This window comes from Nicotiana tabacum, chromosome 19, assembly GCF_000715075.1.
Source record: "Nicotiana tabacum cultivar K326 chromosome 19, ASM71507v2, whole genome shotgun sequence".
NCBI classification, from domain to species: Eukaryota; Viridiplantae; Streptophyta; class Magnoliopsida; order Solanales; family Solanaceae; genus Nicotiana; species Nicotiana tabacum.
Window position 1 is genome coordinate 83,614,813 of NC_134098.1, and position 17,816 is coordinate 83,632,628.

The 17,816-nt window shown below is 35.9% G+C and overlaps 1 long non-coding RNA gene across 1 annotated transcript; it reads left to right on the forward strand.

Moving 5' to 3' along the window:
• The first annotated feature begins 10,728 nt into the window (after window positions 1–10,728).
• LOC107831164 (uncharacterized) lies at window positions 10,729–12,413 on the forward strand. The gene is made up of 2 exons (XR_001658292.2): window positions 10,729–11,221; window positions 12,218–12,413. It is a non-coding gene; the product is annotated as an uncharacterized LOC107831164 (long non-coding RNA).
• Window positions 12,414–17,816: the final 5,403 nt, after the last annotated feature.

A 17,816-nucleotide genomic window follows, 5' to 3' on the forward strand; every position in this document is an offset into this window, starting at 1 on the left:
AGTACTGTCTTAATATAATGAGATTGTGACAATGCCAGACCTTGAGGAGTCTTATTGATCTTAATTCCCAGAATTAAATCAGCAACTCCCAAGTCTTTCATATCAAACTTGCTATTGAGCATACGCTTAGTAGCATTTATGTTGGCAATGTCATTACTCATTATCAACATATCATCCACATATAGGCAAACAATGACTATGTGATTTGGAACATTTTTAATGTACACGCATTTATCACATTCATTTATCTTAAAACCATTTGACAACATTGTTTGGTCAAATTTCGCATGCCATTGTTTGGGTGCTTGTTTTAGTCCGTAAAGAGACTTAACAAGTCTACATACCTTCTTTTCTTTACCTGGAACCACAAACCCTTCAGGTTGTTCCATGTAAATTTCTTCCTCCAACTCTCCATTTAAGAAGGCCGTCTTAACATCCATTTGATGAATTTCAAGACCATACACTGCAGCTAATGCTACTAACATCCGTATGGACGTAATTCTTGTAACTGGAGAGTATGTATCAAAGTAGTCTAGACCTTCTCGTTGTCTATACCCTTTGACTACGAGCCTTGCCTTGAATTTATCAATAGTGCCATCATCTTTGATTTTTCTCTTAAAAATCCATTTAGAACCCAAAGGTTTATTTCCAGGAGGAAGATCAACCAATTCCCATGTATGGTTGTTCAATATGGATTCTATTTCACTATTGACTGCCTCTTTCCAAAACAATGATTCCGAAGAAGTCATAGCTTCTTTAAATGTTTGAGGCTCATTCTCCAATAAGAAAGTCACAAAATCTGGTCCAAATGAAGTAGACGTCCTTTGACGTTTACTACGTCTTGGATCCTCCTGATTATATGTACTTTCTTTTGTTTCTTCCCGAGATCGTTTAGATCCTTCACCAAACGACTCACATTCCTTTTTATACGGATATATATTTTCAAAGAACTCAGCATTATCTGATTCTATAACCGTATTATTATGAATGTCGGGATTTTCTGATTTATGAACCAGAAATCGATATGCTTTACTATTTGTCGCATATCCTATGAAAACACAATCAACGGTTTTCGGTCCTATCTTTACCCTTTTGGGTTTAGGAACTTGCACTTTTGCCAAACACCCCCACACTTTAAAATAATTCAAGTTGGGCTTCCTTCCTTTCCATGGTGGATCAAACATTACATATTTGCAATGTATGGAAGTTCTGAGAGGAAGGAGTGCAATGTATAGCCAATTTGTTGAGCGACCCTTCATGGTGGATCAAACATTACATATTTGCAATCGAGCCGGAGCCGGAGCCGGAGCCGGAGCCGGAGCCGAGCCGAGCGAGCGACGACGACGACGGCGCGAGGCTTGCTTTCTTCTTAACTCTTTAAGAGCTACAAGAAGAGCAATTATATATATACCCACCAAAAATGTCTTCCACTTCCAATATGGGACAATGTCTCATTGTTAAGAGGGGAAACTTAAAATTTTACTCAAAATTTCATTTTCCCTCCATTTCCCATTCACCCTCATTTTAAGAATATTACATCTTAAAAAATTAAAACCTCAACAATCCCCCACATGAATGGGGAATGGCTATATCACGGAAGTATGCATGGAAAAAAAATTTAGTGACTTGTTGAGACATAAAAACAAAAAGATGAAAAAGTTATTTCAATTCACTGCTATTTTAATTTGCGCTTGTTCACTAAAATTCTGTATAATAAAGATACAACATCTCTTCTTTGTCTTTTTGTCTCACAAAATTTAGAAAAAAAAGAGCAGACTTTATATCTAATCAATTTTTGTTAGATTTTTCTCTAACGCTGTTTCATTGAATTTATTTAAAAAGTTTCAAAATTCTTTTTAGCCCTTTATTTTAAAAAATAAATGTGACTTAAAAGCATTAGGCTGTTAGTGTGTCCAGGTGCCCTAGTAAAATAAATGGGTTGAAATTAGTAACCTAAGTTGTCTTCTTAGAGTGAATATCAATAAAGTTATAAATGATACGGGGCTAACTGACGTCGTCTCCAATTTATTATAGTATACGTACCCGCGCGATGCGCGAATCGTTTAAAAGAAAAAAAATGATAGTAAGTCTATATTGTAGATTAAATTTAGTGATTACATGAAAAAGAATTAAACTAAAAAATAAATATTTGAATTTCATCGGATTGTATATATGGCAATTGACAGGGACCAGCAATTTTATGCACTCGCACAAAAGTGAGGATAAAACTTGTCTCAAATTCAAAATAAAACCAATATAGATAATCAAGAAAAGAGCCGTCGTACATTTCCCTTTGGAATGATTGAAATTTCTTTCCTTCAGAAAATAAGGACAATAAAAGCATCTCGGTCAACTTATTCAAAATCCTTCCCATCGTTCGAAGTATAATCAATCACCGCTTCTGCTCCCAGCCGGCAATTACTGTCTTTTTATTCAATGTTCCAGCTACTTTCCCTACATATCTCATTCCATCTTTTCCTGTTTCCACTGTAACATTTTTAACTTTAGCAGCTTTTTCCCCAACATAGCTTGCTGCACTCTTGATCTGTTTTAGAATGCTCTATTTTGCAATTGAAGCTACCATGTCAGGGGAAGAAGTTTTTTGTTTCACCGGTTGTACTAATCTTCTCCTTAATCTCCCATGTTTTTGGGGCAATAAAGTACGGAAGGGAAAAATATAATGTCTACTCTGTCCAGGAAAAAAATAATTATTTGAAGTTTGAAAGAAAATATAAATCTTACATAAAATTGATAGCAAATCTGCCTGAAGGAATGGTGGTATCCTATACCAGTATCATAATTGTCTTTGAACATGTTAGTCCCGCCAATATTGCTGTATTTGTAAATAATAATTCTTTGAAATATAAGTTATCGTAATGAAACATTAATTAATTCGAGCCCACTGAATTCACAGTGTTTCCTTAAGGAATTTAATCCCCTCCTAGTAACCAAGGTTATGGATTATTTCCTCCCAGGATAGAACAAATCACACACTGGTATAGCGGTACTTCAAACCCCAGTGTTTCAGCGAACACAAAGTTCGGTAGCAAATCACACTTACAGTTGCTTTGTTTGAAGTTAAAACAATGCAGAACAAAGGAGTAGAAACTCAAAAAATCGTATGGAAATGCTGAGAGGAAGGAGTGCAATGTATAGCCAAAGTTGAGCGTTTTCAGTTTGGTGTTTGTGTGTCTTTCTTCAACAGCTGCTGCACATATTTATAGCAGTCAGCTTTGAAGATGAACGACCATCCACCCTCCATTGTGGAGCATGCACTAACTTGTTTGTGGAGCAAGTACTTGGCCATGGTGGGAAGAGCACTAGGCGGCTGCTATTGCAGCTGATGGTCAATTCACGGATTGGAACATATCCGTTATAAATGCGGATAATCTTACGTTAATATTTACTATTAACAAATAAATATGGTCCAAAAAATTAATCAATCAATCGATCATTTGACCAAATCCAAATCCAAATCCGAATCCGAAGCGGAAGCGGAAGCGGAAGCCGAAGCCGAAGCCGAGCCGAGCGAGCGACAACGACGACGGCGCGAGGCTTGCTTTCTTCTTAACTCTTTAAGAGTAACAAGAAGAGCAATTATATATATATATACCCACCAAAAATCTTTTTCTCTTCCAATATGGGGACAATATCTCATTGTCAAGAGGGGAAAACTTAAAATTTTACTCAAAAATTTTATTTTCCCTCCATTTCTCATTCACCCTCATTTTAAGACTATTTCATCTTAAATAAAAAACCTCAACAATCCCCCACATGAATGGGGAATGGCTATATCACGAAAGTATGCATGGAAAGATTGTGTGATTTGCAAGCAAGGATTAATCGCATCTGGATAAGTAGGTTTCCCTTTGAACTTTCCGTAGTGAACTTATGTCGAATATACTCGGTCAATCGGTAGATTTGATATCTTTGAACCGTCGAATTTTGGTGTATACCTAGACAACCATAAGTCACACAACCGACCCTTAACCATCTTTGGCTCTCATTGTTGTGTTCGTTTCAGCCATGAACACCGCCTGGTTTCATAAGTGCGTAAAGAACTGGCCTTACACTCCTTGAAGCGGCTAACACTTCACACTTACATAGGTGATTCCTAAATGTGTCATCCTGTAGATACACTATTTGATATACCCCGTATCAAATTTAGGAATCATTAAAACGCCTTAATGCTTTATCCTTGGTACTGAACATTGTCTCATCACGAGAACGGACTAAACTTTTATTTGACAATATTGAACCGTCATTGATGACTTTGTTTGATCTCCTTGAACCTAGATCTTGGGTTCTCCAGTCTTCTAGGTAGAGTTACCGCCACAATGACTTATTCTCGGCCATAGCCCCATTCTCCTTGATAATTTCTCAACTACCTCTCTAGTTAGGCCTTTTGTAAGTGGATCCGACACATTATCACTTGACTTTACATAGTGAATTGTGATAATTACTCTAGAGAGTAATTGCCTAACAGTTTATGTCTTCGTCGTATATGATGAGATTTACCGTTATACATAACGCTCCCAGCCCTTCCAATTGCCACTTGAGTATCACAATGTATGCATATTGGTGCCAATGGTTTGGGCCAAAATGGAATATCTTCCAAGAAATTCCGGAGCCATTCAGCTTCTTCACCAGCTTTATCTAAGGCTATGAATTCAGCCTCCATTGTAGAGCGGGCAATACATGTTTGTTTGGACGACTTCCAAGATACCGCTCCTCCAACAATAGTGAATACATATCCACTTGTGGACTTAGAATCAGTTGACCCGGTGATCCAATTTGCATCACAGTATCCCTCAATCACCGCAGAGAATTTACTGTAGTGCAAGTCAAAGTTCTGGGTATGTTCTTAATATCCCAAAACACGTTTCATTGCCATCCAATGAGATTGGCCTGGATTGCTCGTATATCGACTCAGTTTACTTATAGCACAAGCTATATCTGGTCGTGTACAATTCATGATATACATTAAGCATCCCAACACACGAGCATAATCCAATTGTGATATGCTTTGGCCTTTATTCTTTGCTAATGCAAGATTCACGTCAATTGGAGTCTTTGCAACTTTAAAGCTCAAGTGCTTGAATTTTTCAAGTACTGTATTAATATAATGAGATTGTGATAATGCCAGACCTCGAGGAGTCTTATGGATCTTAATTCCCAGAATTAAATCAGCAACTCCCAAGTCTTTCATATCAAACTTGCTATTGAGCATACGCTTAGTAGCATTTATGTTGGCAATATCATTACTCATTATCAACATATCATCCACATATAGGCAAACAATGACTATGTGATTTGAAAATTTTAACAACCATTACATTTAGATTGAAAAGGCCCTCGGTGAGGTAACCTTTTCCCACAAATATTCCATTCTTACTAATTACAACCTTGTTGGATACAAAAACGCACTTAAAACCGTGCTTAACAAGAAGTCCAGTAGAGACTAAATTCTTTCTCATTTCGGGAACATGAAGGACATTGTTCAAAGTCATGACCTTGCCAGAAGTCATTTTTAGAAATACCTTCCCATATCCTTCAACTTTTGCTGTTGAAGCATTTCCCATATAAACTGTCTCTCTGGGTTCAGCAAGAGCATAGGTGGCAAAAGCCTCTCTAACTGCACAAACATGGCGAGTGGCTCCTGAATCAAACCACCACAGTTTAGGATTTCCCACCAAGTTACATTCAGAGAGCATGGCACACAAGTTATCAACATCATCATGGTTTACTACCATGTTTGCTTGACCCCTTTTCTTGTCTTTCTTCGGAGCACGACACTCCGTAGATTTGTGTCCGGTTTTCCCACAGTTGTAGCAGTTTCCACTGAACCGCTTCTTACTTGGGTTGTATTTCGGACCAGAAGTCTTCTTCCTTTTTTTGTTAGCTTCAACAATATTTTCTCCCATTATTGTTGAATTTCCACGGCCTCTCCTTTCAGCAGCTTTATTGTCCTCTTCGATTCTCAACCGAACAATGAGATCTTCAAGGGACATTTCCTTTCGTTTGTGTTTCAAATAATTTTTGAAGTCCTTCCACAACGGAGGCAACTTCTCAATCATTGTTGCTACTTGGAATGCTTCGTTGATTACAAGACCTTCAACAAGTAGATCATGAATAATCACTTGCAATTCCTGGACTTGAGTAATAACAGACTTGCTATCTATCATTTTGTAGTCCAGAAATTTTGCAGCAACGAATTTCTTCATCCCGGCATCTTCAGTCTTATATTTCTTTTCAAGCGCATTCCACAATTCTTTGGATGTCTCCATGCTACTGTATACATTATACAGATTATCATCCAGTCCGCTAAGAATATAATTCTTGCATAAAAAATCAGAATGCTTCCACGCTTCAATCACGAGAAAGCGTTCATTATCTGGAGTTTTATCCGGAAGATCAGGAACATCTTCCTTGATGAACTTCTGTAGACATAACGTAGTTAAGTAGAAGAACATCTTCTGCTGCCAGCGTTTGAAATCAATCCCGGAAAATTTTTCGGGTTTTTCTGCCGGTGCCAACGCCGGTGTTCGACTTGTCGTTGCGTTGGCAGTCGCCATCGGAACAGCTTGGTTTTCGCTTTCAGTCGTCATTTTTTCTGTAAAAGAATGACACAAACAAATGTTTAATAAACGTTTTCAAACTGGAGTAAAAATCACGTAGATTTTAATCTCCAACAAAACGCCACGAAGGCTTTACTCTCCAAAACGAGAGTACACAAAACCACAAAGGTTTTAGTTTGCAGAATAATAAGAATAACACAAATACAGAAATAAATATTAAATTCCTTGAACATGTTAGTCCCGCCAATATTGCTGTATTTGTAAATAATAATTCTGGAAAATATAAGTTATCGTAATGAAACAGTAATTAATTCGAGTCCACTGAATTCACAGTGTTTCCTTAAGGAATTTAATCCTCTCCTAGTACCCAAGGTTATGGATTATTTCCTCCCAGGATAGAACGAATCACACACTGGTGTAGCGGTACTTCAAACCCCAGTGTTTCAGTGAACACAAAGTTCGGTAGCAAATCACACTTACAGTTGCTTTGTTTGAAGTTAAAACAATGCAGAACAAAGGAGTAGAAACTCAAAAAATCGTATGGAAATGCTGAGAGGAAGGAGTGCAATGTATAGCCAAAGTTGAGCGTTTTTAGTTTTTGTGTTGTGTGTTTTTCTTCAACAGCTGCTGCACATATTTATAGCAGTCAGCTTTGAAGATGAATGACCCTCCACCCTCCATTGTGGAGCATGCACTAGCTTATTTGTGGAGCAAGCACTTGGCCATGGTGGGAAGAGCACTAGGCGGCTGCTATTGCAGCTGGTGGTCAATTCACGGATTGGAACATATCTGTTACAAATGCGGATAATCTTACGTTAATATTTACTATTAACAAATAAATTTGGTCCAAAAAATTAATCAATCAATCGATCATTTGACCAAATCCAAATCCAAATCCGAATCCGAAGCCGAAGCCGAAGCCGAGCCGAGCGAGCGACGACGACGACGGCGCGAGGCTTGCTTTCTTCTTAACTCTTTAAGAGCTACAAGAAGAGCAATTATATATATACCCACCAAAAATCTTTTCCTCTTCCAATATGGGACAATGTCTCATTTTCAAGAGGGGAAAACTTAAAATTTTACTCAAAAATTTTATTTTCCCTCCATTTCCCATTCACCCTCATTTTAAGACTATTTCATCTTAAATAAAAAACCTCAACAATCCCCCACATGAATGGGGAATGGCTATATCACGGAAGTATGCATGAAAAAACTGTGTGATTTGCAAGCAAGGATTAATCGCATCTGGATAAGTAGGTTTTCCTTTGAACTTTCCGTAGTGAACTTATGTCGGATATACTCGGCCAATCGGTAGATTTGATATCTTTGAACCGTCGAACTTTGGTGTATACCTAGACAACAATAAGTCACACAACCGACCCTTAACCGTCTTTGGCTCTCATTGTTGTGTTCGTTTCAGCCATAAACACCGCCTGGTTTCATAAGTGCGTAGAGAACTGGCCTTACAAAGTTCTCCTTGAAGCGGCTAACACTTCACACTTGCATAGGTGATTCCTAAACGTGTCATCCTGTAGATACACTATTTTGTAAGAACAAAGTATAACATATAATATAATGGCATAGCTATTAGTGCACACGTTGTCTGCTTGTGTTCACTTTGCTCAACAAAGTTTTGTTTGAGAAAGTTGTGGACTTGTGGTCCACTATCTCAAATTTGTGTTCAAACTTTCTGTTTCATTTTATTTTTTTTTAATTTATAAATATAATATAAATATAACCAAAAAATGGGCCCCCCATAAATGTGGAGCCTAAAGCAATTACTTTACCCGCTTTATGGACGGGCCGCCCCTGCATATAATGTAAAAGAAGTTTTCGAAATAATTTGGACGTTTGTGAAAATGATAACCAAACACGATCTTTTAGTCATAGAGGATCATCAAAGAGTTTCATTTCATTTGGATGAGTCATATGTAAAAGACAAGAGTAGGTTGCTCTAGTGGTATGCACCCTCCACTTCCAACCAAGAGGTTGTGAGTTCGAGTCACCCCAAGAGCAAGGTGGGGAGTTCTTGGAGGGAGGGAGCCGATGGCCTATCGGAAATAGCCTCTCTACCCCAGGGTAGAGGTAAGGTCTGCGTACACACTACCCTTTCCAGACCCCACTAGTGAGATTATACCGGGTTATTGTTGTTGTTGTTTGTTGAGTCAAATGTATATGTTTTGGTTATATTGGAGGTTGAGAGATTCTCTACCAGCAATATTTTAAAATGCAATGGCATGTTTATGTATGTCATGTAAGTTAGAATTCAAAGAAGATTCTATAGATACTCATATTAAGCAATTATAGCTAGATTCCTTTCATTTGATAGTAGAAATCGTTGTAAGCGAATCATTTCACTAGACCCAAGTGAGCCACATTTGATCTAAAAATACCTAAGCTTTTGATTATCTCAATTTTACTCGACATTTATTATTTTATTATTTCCTTATCAGCTTTGTCATGATAAGAAGAAATAATTATATAATCAAGATCATGAGACACAAGTTGAAGAACTTTTATTGGATATTTTGAAGTTGACAAGGAAGTTGTTGTCTTTAACGATTGAAGTTCAAGAACTAAATGTAGTTCAAGAACAGGTTAATCAACAAGTTCCAAAACCAAATTGAATAACAACCAAATCCAACACAAGGTGAGCAAGTTGTACAAGAACCTCTTAGAAGGTCTACATGAGAATGTCATGTACCAACAAGATTAAATCTAATGGTACAAGATGATGTATCAAATGAGGTTGATCATAATGATGATGACCCTAAGACCTATGAAGAGGCGACACAAGGTTCTTGCAATGAAATATGGCAAATGGATGTGAAAATAACTTTCCTTAATGGTGAGCTAGAAGAGAATGTGTACATGACACAACCTGAAGGTTTCATATCTTCGCCTGATCATAATAAAATTTGCAAGGTATAAAGATCCATTTATGGACTAAAGCAAGCTTCTCGAAGTTGGAATATTCGCTTTAACAAGACAATTGAAAAGTTCAATTTTGTTAGATGCGAAGAAGAACCTTGTGTGTACAAAAAGGTTAGTGGGAGCATAATTATATTCTTAGTGTTGTATGTTGATGATATATTGCTCATAGCTATTGACCAAAGACGAAACTGTTCTTCTACGTTTGTGAAATTATTGTTATTCTTAATCATTTATTGCTATTTAGAGTCGTAATCACATGTAAATACACGATTAGAATTTAAATTGTTGGGCTCGTGCTATGCACGGGCAATACTCATCTAGTTTTAAGAGAAAATAAGAGAAAAATGTCTAAAGGTTGTGACCTCTTCTTTTTGAACTTATACTGTTACTACTATATTGAAAGGAACAGACCCACGTGTGATAAAATAAAAAGACCAAAAAAAAAAAAAACTTGGCTTATGATATAATTCATTACATATCAAAGTATTAACTTAGAATGCATGAACCATGAATCTCCAAATTTTATTTTTCCTAACGACATAAGAAAAATATATATAACTAAGTACGTATTTATTCAATCAAAAAAATCTTCTCAGTTTTAATTATACCTACAGTTATGAGTACATGTAATCTTAATTTTAAGCAAGTTTGATCGCAAATGATATTTCATTATAAATATAATTTTATTTGGACTTGCTCTAGCTATCTTCTTTTATTTTATCCTTTTTGTGCTACTTGCACCTTTTACTTGAAGGGGCGTAAGCACGTAATTTTTGACCCGCGCAACTTTTAAAAGTAGTATTTCAAAAATATTTATTTATTTTTATTTTTAATAGGATTTCAGTCAACTTTTAGTTTTAATTGTAAAACATAAGTTTGAAAACACAAAAATAGTTTTATAACGTTTTTTTAGCTTATTAGTATTTTATAATATTTATAACATTTAAAAAAAATACCAAAAATATTTTTATTTTAACATATAGTTCATTTTAATAATGTATTCTTATTAACTAAGATTAGTTAGTATATTTTGGTAGTATTTTTATTTTTATTTTTATTCAATGAGAAAGAATTGAATTTGGGCCAATTGGGAGTTCATTTTCGGATTTTAGTGGCCCAGCAAGATAAATGCCCATTCTTCCCAATCCCTTTTAACCCAAATCCTTTTCCCACCCATCAAACCCCTCCCTTAATCATAACCATTGATTTACTTCCATCCAAGGGACAATACTCACTCTCCACTATCATATAAAAACCAAATTAACACCCAAAAACCCTAAGCTAATTCCCCCACTTCAGACACAAAAAAGGAACGGGCAGCCACATAAACACACAAATAGTAGAGAGGAACGAGAAGAAGAGGATTGTTTTTGGACAGAAATTTTGAGGGAAAAGTTTGAGAGAAGAAAGGTCCTTCTGATTCTTCCATCTTCAATTTTTTTTTATTTTTATTTTAAATCCAAAACACACACACACACACAAAAAGAAGATTTATGTTCGGATTTTGGTTTTTAATATGGGGTTTAGTTGAGTCGAGGTGTCGATTCGATCGTGACTGGTTGAGGTCCGTTCGTGGTTCGGTTCATGGTTCTGTTCAAATTTGACTACCATTCGAATTCCTGTACTCCGTTGTTGATTCGATTTTCGTTCCTGAATTCGATTGTAGTCGCACCATTGAACTGAATACACTGAAAAAAGCTTCATCTCAGGTTCATCCCTTTTCTCTTTTACTACCTCACGTTGGTGTTGATTTGAATATGATAAGGGTCGTGGTTAATTTGCTTGGTCTTTAATATTCCGATGAATAATTGTCACTCGGATCTGTTTGGATTTAAGTCAAAAGGATTAGAGTTTGGTCGATTTCATACTTGATAGTTAAGCTTAAGTGACTGATTCTTTGCTTGCAATTCCTAGAGTTTTGTTCGTTTTCCTGAAGTTGAGCATCTGCTCGTTTACTTTCAACTAAGTTGGATAGATTAGGTGGCCTTATTGATATCATTAAACTACTGAACCTATTTTGAGATATGAAAATTGAAATATTGATATGTTAGAATGCTCTCAAAATTCATCAAGCTGAAGCATGGGTGCTCGTGGCATTTTTCTAGCAAATTGTCTTATTTTTCCTTATTTGCCTTTTTTTTGGTTTAAATGAGAAATTTTGGAGTTTCCTTTGAAAATATTGATCTTTGCCTATTGTGCATGAAGTGAGCATGTAGAGTCTTTCCAGTATACTAGTCGGATCATTATTAGTTTAAGTCTGCTCAGTCTATGTTTCTTGCGTCGAGTGAAAAGGAAAGGTCTAGCTAGCAATTGTGTGCAATTTCAGCCGCCTTCTCATGCATGCTAAGTTCTTAGTTGCTTATAACATGTCATCATTCATGATTAAAACCAACAAACTAGTTTTTCTGTGATGTGAAGGCCATTGGGAATGTTTAAGTGGCTTAGGAGTTATTCGTGGAGTCTGAACTCACCATATCTACATGTATGATTAATTTGTTATTCCTCGATGCAAATTTGTTGTTGTGTAGTAGGTTGAGTTGAAAGCATGGCATCTCGTTTCTGATCTTCATCGTGTAACTCCTGAGAGTTTGTTTTTAGTTCTGTTGTTTGGTTGTTTCCTCCTAATCATCATGTTTGGAATTGTTTCTTCATGGAAAAAGTTTTCTGAATACATCTTTGATATGATACAATTTTCGTTCCCATAGGAACATTGGCGTGAGACATTGGATTTTTGAGCATGCAAGGTTGCTTTGTTAGTTGAGTAGGTGCAAATGTATCATTGATTTATGGGATTGTGGTCTTATTTATGGGATGATTAGTGGGAAGTCACGGCTCTTATCATATTTGGATCCACCATTTGTCTCTTTTATTATTATTATTTGTGTTCTTCTTTAGTTTATATATTCTAGATGCCTATTTTGATTTGGTTTGATAGTATTTGTTTGGATGATTGCTGAACTGTGGGAATGGGGAATGACCAAAGCCCATTAGTGATTAATTTGTTCACGTCCTTTGGGAATTGGGCTTGGTCTAATGCATGAAATAAGAAGTTTAAAAAGGAATGGGCATGAAATCTCTTTTAGTAAAAGTACTCCATAATCACGGGCATTTTCACATACAATCACCGAATTAGGGATTACACAACTTATAAAAACTCATAGCTTGCTTTAGGCGCGATTAACAAATCATGGTGACTATGGGTATGGTTCCCGTGGCATGGTCATGATACGTAAACCCCGATTCGCGTGTGCGTTTCACGTGACTCGATCATAACTTAAAACAATAATAAAATAAATATGTTGTAAATTGTGGGTACGTTTCACGTAGCGCGATTCGAAATGTGTACAAAAATAAGCGAGTGCGCGACATCGCGACTTGTTCAAACAAATTCCATAAATATTAAAAGCGGTTAAAAAGTTAAAAATGCACAATAGGTTTTAAACATGTATTAAATCAGATAATTAGGCCAAGTATTAATAGTTGAGCGACCGTGCTAAAACCACGGAACTCGGGAGTGCCTCACGCCTTCTCCCGGGTTAACAAAATTCCTTACCCGGTCTTCTGGTTTTCGCAGACTTTAAAACAGAGTCAAATTTCCTCGATTTGAGATTTAAAATAAACCGGTGACTTGAGACACCATAAATTATTTCAAGTGGCGACTCTGATTAAATAAATAATCTCATTTCGATTAATGTCATTTTAATTGGAAAAACTCCTTATCCCCTCGGAAAAGGGAGGTGTGACAAGGGGTTGTTGTGTAATAAGCGCATAATGTCCACTGGAACGCCCATGGATTTTATCATCAACTTGATGAATTAGTTTCAAGATATAAGGTTTTCCTATTATAACGGGTTGTTCAAAAGGATTCCCCGTTTCCATCAAATATTGTGCTTTTTCTTGGATATTCGGGCTCCAATAACACAATTCCGGGAGAAGTCGGTAGTTGGGCACTGGATCCTTCGGACCTCGAGAATGTTGATCAATTATGGACATGTTTAATTTTGTATCACCTATCTTGGGGAGATGTCAACATTTACACCCATATAATAATACTGGTATTGCAACTAAGATTTCCCCCTTATTAATGACAAGGAAAAAATGTAGAAAGATTAGACAGTACTGTTCCTGTTATTGCCCCAGAAGTTTCGCAATCCAGCTAATTCTGAACACGCTAGCCTTCTGTTTATATTACTAAGTCCATGACCTCTATAAATATATTGCACCGTCTTTGGCTCCGCTTCAACATAAAAAGACGTCTTTACTTAGAGCCATGAGAAGGAGAGTTTCTGATATTTTAGTATCCAATTGGAACTTTGTGTGGGCAATAAATATCACCATTTTCAAGTTGTTACAATTGCTAGGCTACTTCAATACAATATTAAAAGGGAGTTTATTCCCTTCACTCTTCTTCTCAGCAACTTTTAGTTTGTTGCTGCTGTTTCTTGCACTTGTTTTTGACATCGTTCGAAGCAGTTCAGATTCAAATGTTATTATTCACTTGAAGACCTGCAAAGGTTAGGACGTGGCATATGTTCGCATGCTTACCCAAATTGCTATATCGTTTATGATTGAAAAAATATAAACCCGATATTAATAATTATATATATATTCTCCACTTTTTATGGTTAAGAGTGTTGTTGTGAATGTACTTATGTATCATTTTAATTTATATGTTCCCAGCATACATAAATGTCTCTGTTTCTTGCATCGCCAGTTTTTTTGTCATTTTATTTTTATCCTTTTGACCCTGTAAGTTGTTAAAATGTAGTAGGAGTAAAATATAAACCGACATTATTTTTCAACCGTGCGTTCCCTTTAGCTTTGTATATTCGCTCTTCACTCGATTTCAACCAATCCCTTTAGCTTCCAGTGTTGTGGATACTAGATAATTTTTTGTTCTTGGTTCTTCTTTAACTTAGTGATATAAAACTTATGTACATCAACATGTGTAAAAGATTTTTCATATTATTATGTTATTTGTGTTAGGTGTTTGCCTTAATTTTTTTACCATATTTTATTTTCCTATCTCTTGAAGAAAATGACAACATATTTATCATAATTGGATTTTCCTTCTTGTAGCTAAATCTTCCATATTTGGCTAATCTTTTTTCTTGTAGGAAAATATATGGACTTCTATAAATTGAGGATCTTTCTTTCTTACTCAGCAGCATCCACGATGTAGCTATATAGGGTTTGTTAGTGTATCACTTGTGTTTGACTATTCGTGAGGTTGTTCTCTCGATATTTTGTACTCTCTTTTATATAGTGGATTGCTTATCTCCATCTGTGGACGTATGTCAAATTGACGGAACTACATTAAATGTTTGTGTTTTTTTTTGGTATATTTCTTTTTTATTATCTAATTTATCGTTCAAGATTTGATTTGATAGCTTCTGCATAACACCTGATTATTTCGATCCTAACAATTTGAAGACCAGGTACAATTATATGCATGTAAAACGGAACTACTTTATGTCTAGACACAGATGAACTGAAAGATACGCCTCAATTCACAGAGTAAAGTTTAATTTTCAGGCCATTTAGAAGTCAAAGTACATTTACATGTATAAAAGTGTGAGCTACTTACTTGGAAAAGAGGGTAAGTAACTCATGTAACCAAACAATCACATTAAAAATTCTTTATATTGTATATAATTAACTGATAAGAGTGAGTTGCTCTAGTGGTAAGCACCCTCCACTTCCAATTAAGAGGTTGTGAGTTTGAGTCACCCCAAGAGTAAGGTGGGGAGTTCTTGGAGGGAGGGAGCCGAGGATCTATTGGAAACAGTTTTTCTATCCCAGGGTAGGGGTAAAGTCTGCATACACACTACCCTCCCTAGACTCCACTAGCGGGATTATATTGGATTGTTGTTGTTGTATAATTGTATATAATTAAATCTTTTTGCATAGCAAGAAGTATATTTCATCCATCCCATTTATGGACACTGGCGGTTTAAAGAGTCAAATGGTAATTTATTTTACTATAATTTTTTTCGAACATATTTAACTCTAAAAATTCTCGATTTCTAGTAATTACTCTTTTATAGGTTCTTAAACTGTAAATTTTAACAAAAATTAAATGAATTAATATGTTTAGGGGTGTACAAACCGAACCGAAAAATCGCACCAACCCGAAAAGTCAAACCAAATCGATTAAAAAATCCGACTAGATTTGGTTTGATTTGGTTTGGTATTGAATAAAAAAATCCGAACCAAACCGACATATAAATATATAATTTTTATATATACTGTAATATGGTCAAATTTTCATGACATTTGTCATGACATAATATCCATTGTAACAAATTTGTGGTTCATGACATTTGCCATGACATAATATCCATTATAACAAATTTGTGGATCATGACATTTGCCATGACATAATATCCATTATTAGGCCAAGGATTTCTTGCTATAAATAGAGGAGTTTCTCCTCATTTGAAAACACACTAATTCAAGAGTTTTTCACTTTTGTCTTTCTTTCTCCTCCTTTATTTCATTATAGAGAATTTTGTAACAGAGTGAGTGTTGGGAAACACTTGTGTGAACCCTTTATTTGGAGTAATCTTGTGAGGTTATTCTCTTGGGGTATTTGGGATTAATTAAAGTATTTACTATAATTTTGAACTCTCTTTTATACTCTTATTGGTATAGTGAAATTGCTCCTCTGCGCTTGTGGACGTAGGTCACCTTGACCGAACCACGTTAAATGTGTGTCTTCTTTATATTCTTAAATTGCCGTTATTATCAACTTCCATTGTCTTTGTTATTGATATTATACCGTTGTTTGGCTAAATTCCGCACTACCCGGGTTCCCGATCCTAAGAAATTGGTATCAGAGCCAGATCTAACCGGGTTAGTTTAAATAGCCAAAATGACTCTAACAAAGTCTTATGTTGAGAAATTTGACCGAAGTGCACACTTCAGAATGTGACAATTAAAGATAGAAGCTATCCTAATTCAGGATGGCTTTGATTTGTCATTGCAAAGAAAGTAGAAGATGCCGGATAAAATGACTGACGAGGAGTTTGCCATCATAGACAAAAAGGCAAAAGCAGGTATTATCTTAAATCTTTCAAATGAGGTTTTGCGTGAAGTTGCATCAGAAAGCTCAGCCAAAGGCATATGGGAAAAGCTTAAAACCCTATATATGAAAAGAACAGTAGAAAACAGGCTTTACCTAAAGCAAAAACTCTACACTTTTCGTATGGCTGAAGGTACCTCTATACTTACTCATCTTGATACTTTTGATTCTCTTCTTATGGATTTAAGTAACATGGATGCTGAAATCAAAGATGAGGATCAAGCTGTGTTATTGCTTGTTTCCTTACCCCGGTCATTTAAACATATAAGAGATACTATACTTTATAGAAAGGATAATATCTCTTATAAAGATATCAAATCTATTTTGAAATCAAAAGAACAAATAGATAGAGATATTACTGGGAAAACTAGTGGGAACCAAGGGGAAGGTTTATTCATAAGAGGTAGATCCAATAAGAAAGATTCAAGTAGTGAGAAACCTAAATCAAAGTCAAAATCCAGATACAGAAATGTCATGTGCAAATATTGTCATAAGAAAGGTCACATTATTTTTGAATGCTTTAAATTGAAAAACAAAGAAAAGCATACAGAAAAGAAAAATGAGCACAAAAATACTAACACTGCCGAAGCAAGTGTAGTTGCTGATGAGACTGAGGGAACTATTTTTTTAGCAACTAATAATAGTTTCAAATCTAACAATGAGTGGATTTTAGATTCGGGTTGTTCTTATCATATGTGTCTCAGTCGTGATTTATTTACCACATATGAATCTATTGGAGGTGGAGTTATCTTGATGGGCAACAATGCTGCCTGCAAAGTTATTGGAAAATGTACAGTCTGAATCAAAATGCACGATGGTGTGGTGAGAACTCTCACCGATGTTAGACATGTTCCTGACTTGAAGAAAAATCTCATCTCTTTGGGCACTCTAGAATCTTTTGGGTGCAAGTACACAGGTGAAAGAGAGTTCTAAAAATTTCTCATGGTGCTCTTGTGATCATGAAAGCACGTAGATCTGGTACGTTGCATACTCTTTTGGGATCTACTGTTACAGGTGCTGCTGCAGTTTCAATATGAGATAAATCAAATTCTGACATCACCAAATTGTGGCATATGCGATTGGGGATTATGAGTGAAAAAGGTCTTTCCATCATCAATAAAAGAGGTCTCTTATGTGGCCAAAGTACCGAAAATATGGAGTTCTGTGAACATTGTGTGTTCGGGAAGCAGAAAAGAGTCAGCTTCAAATCTCCAGCGATT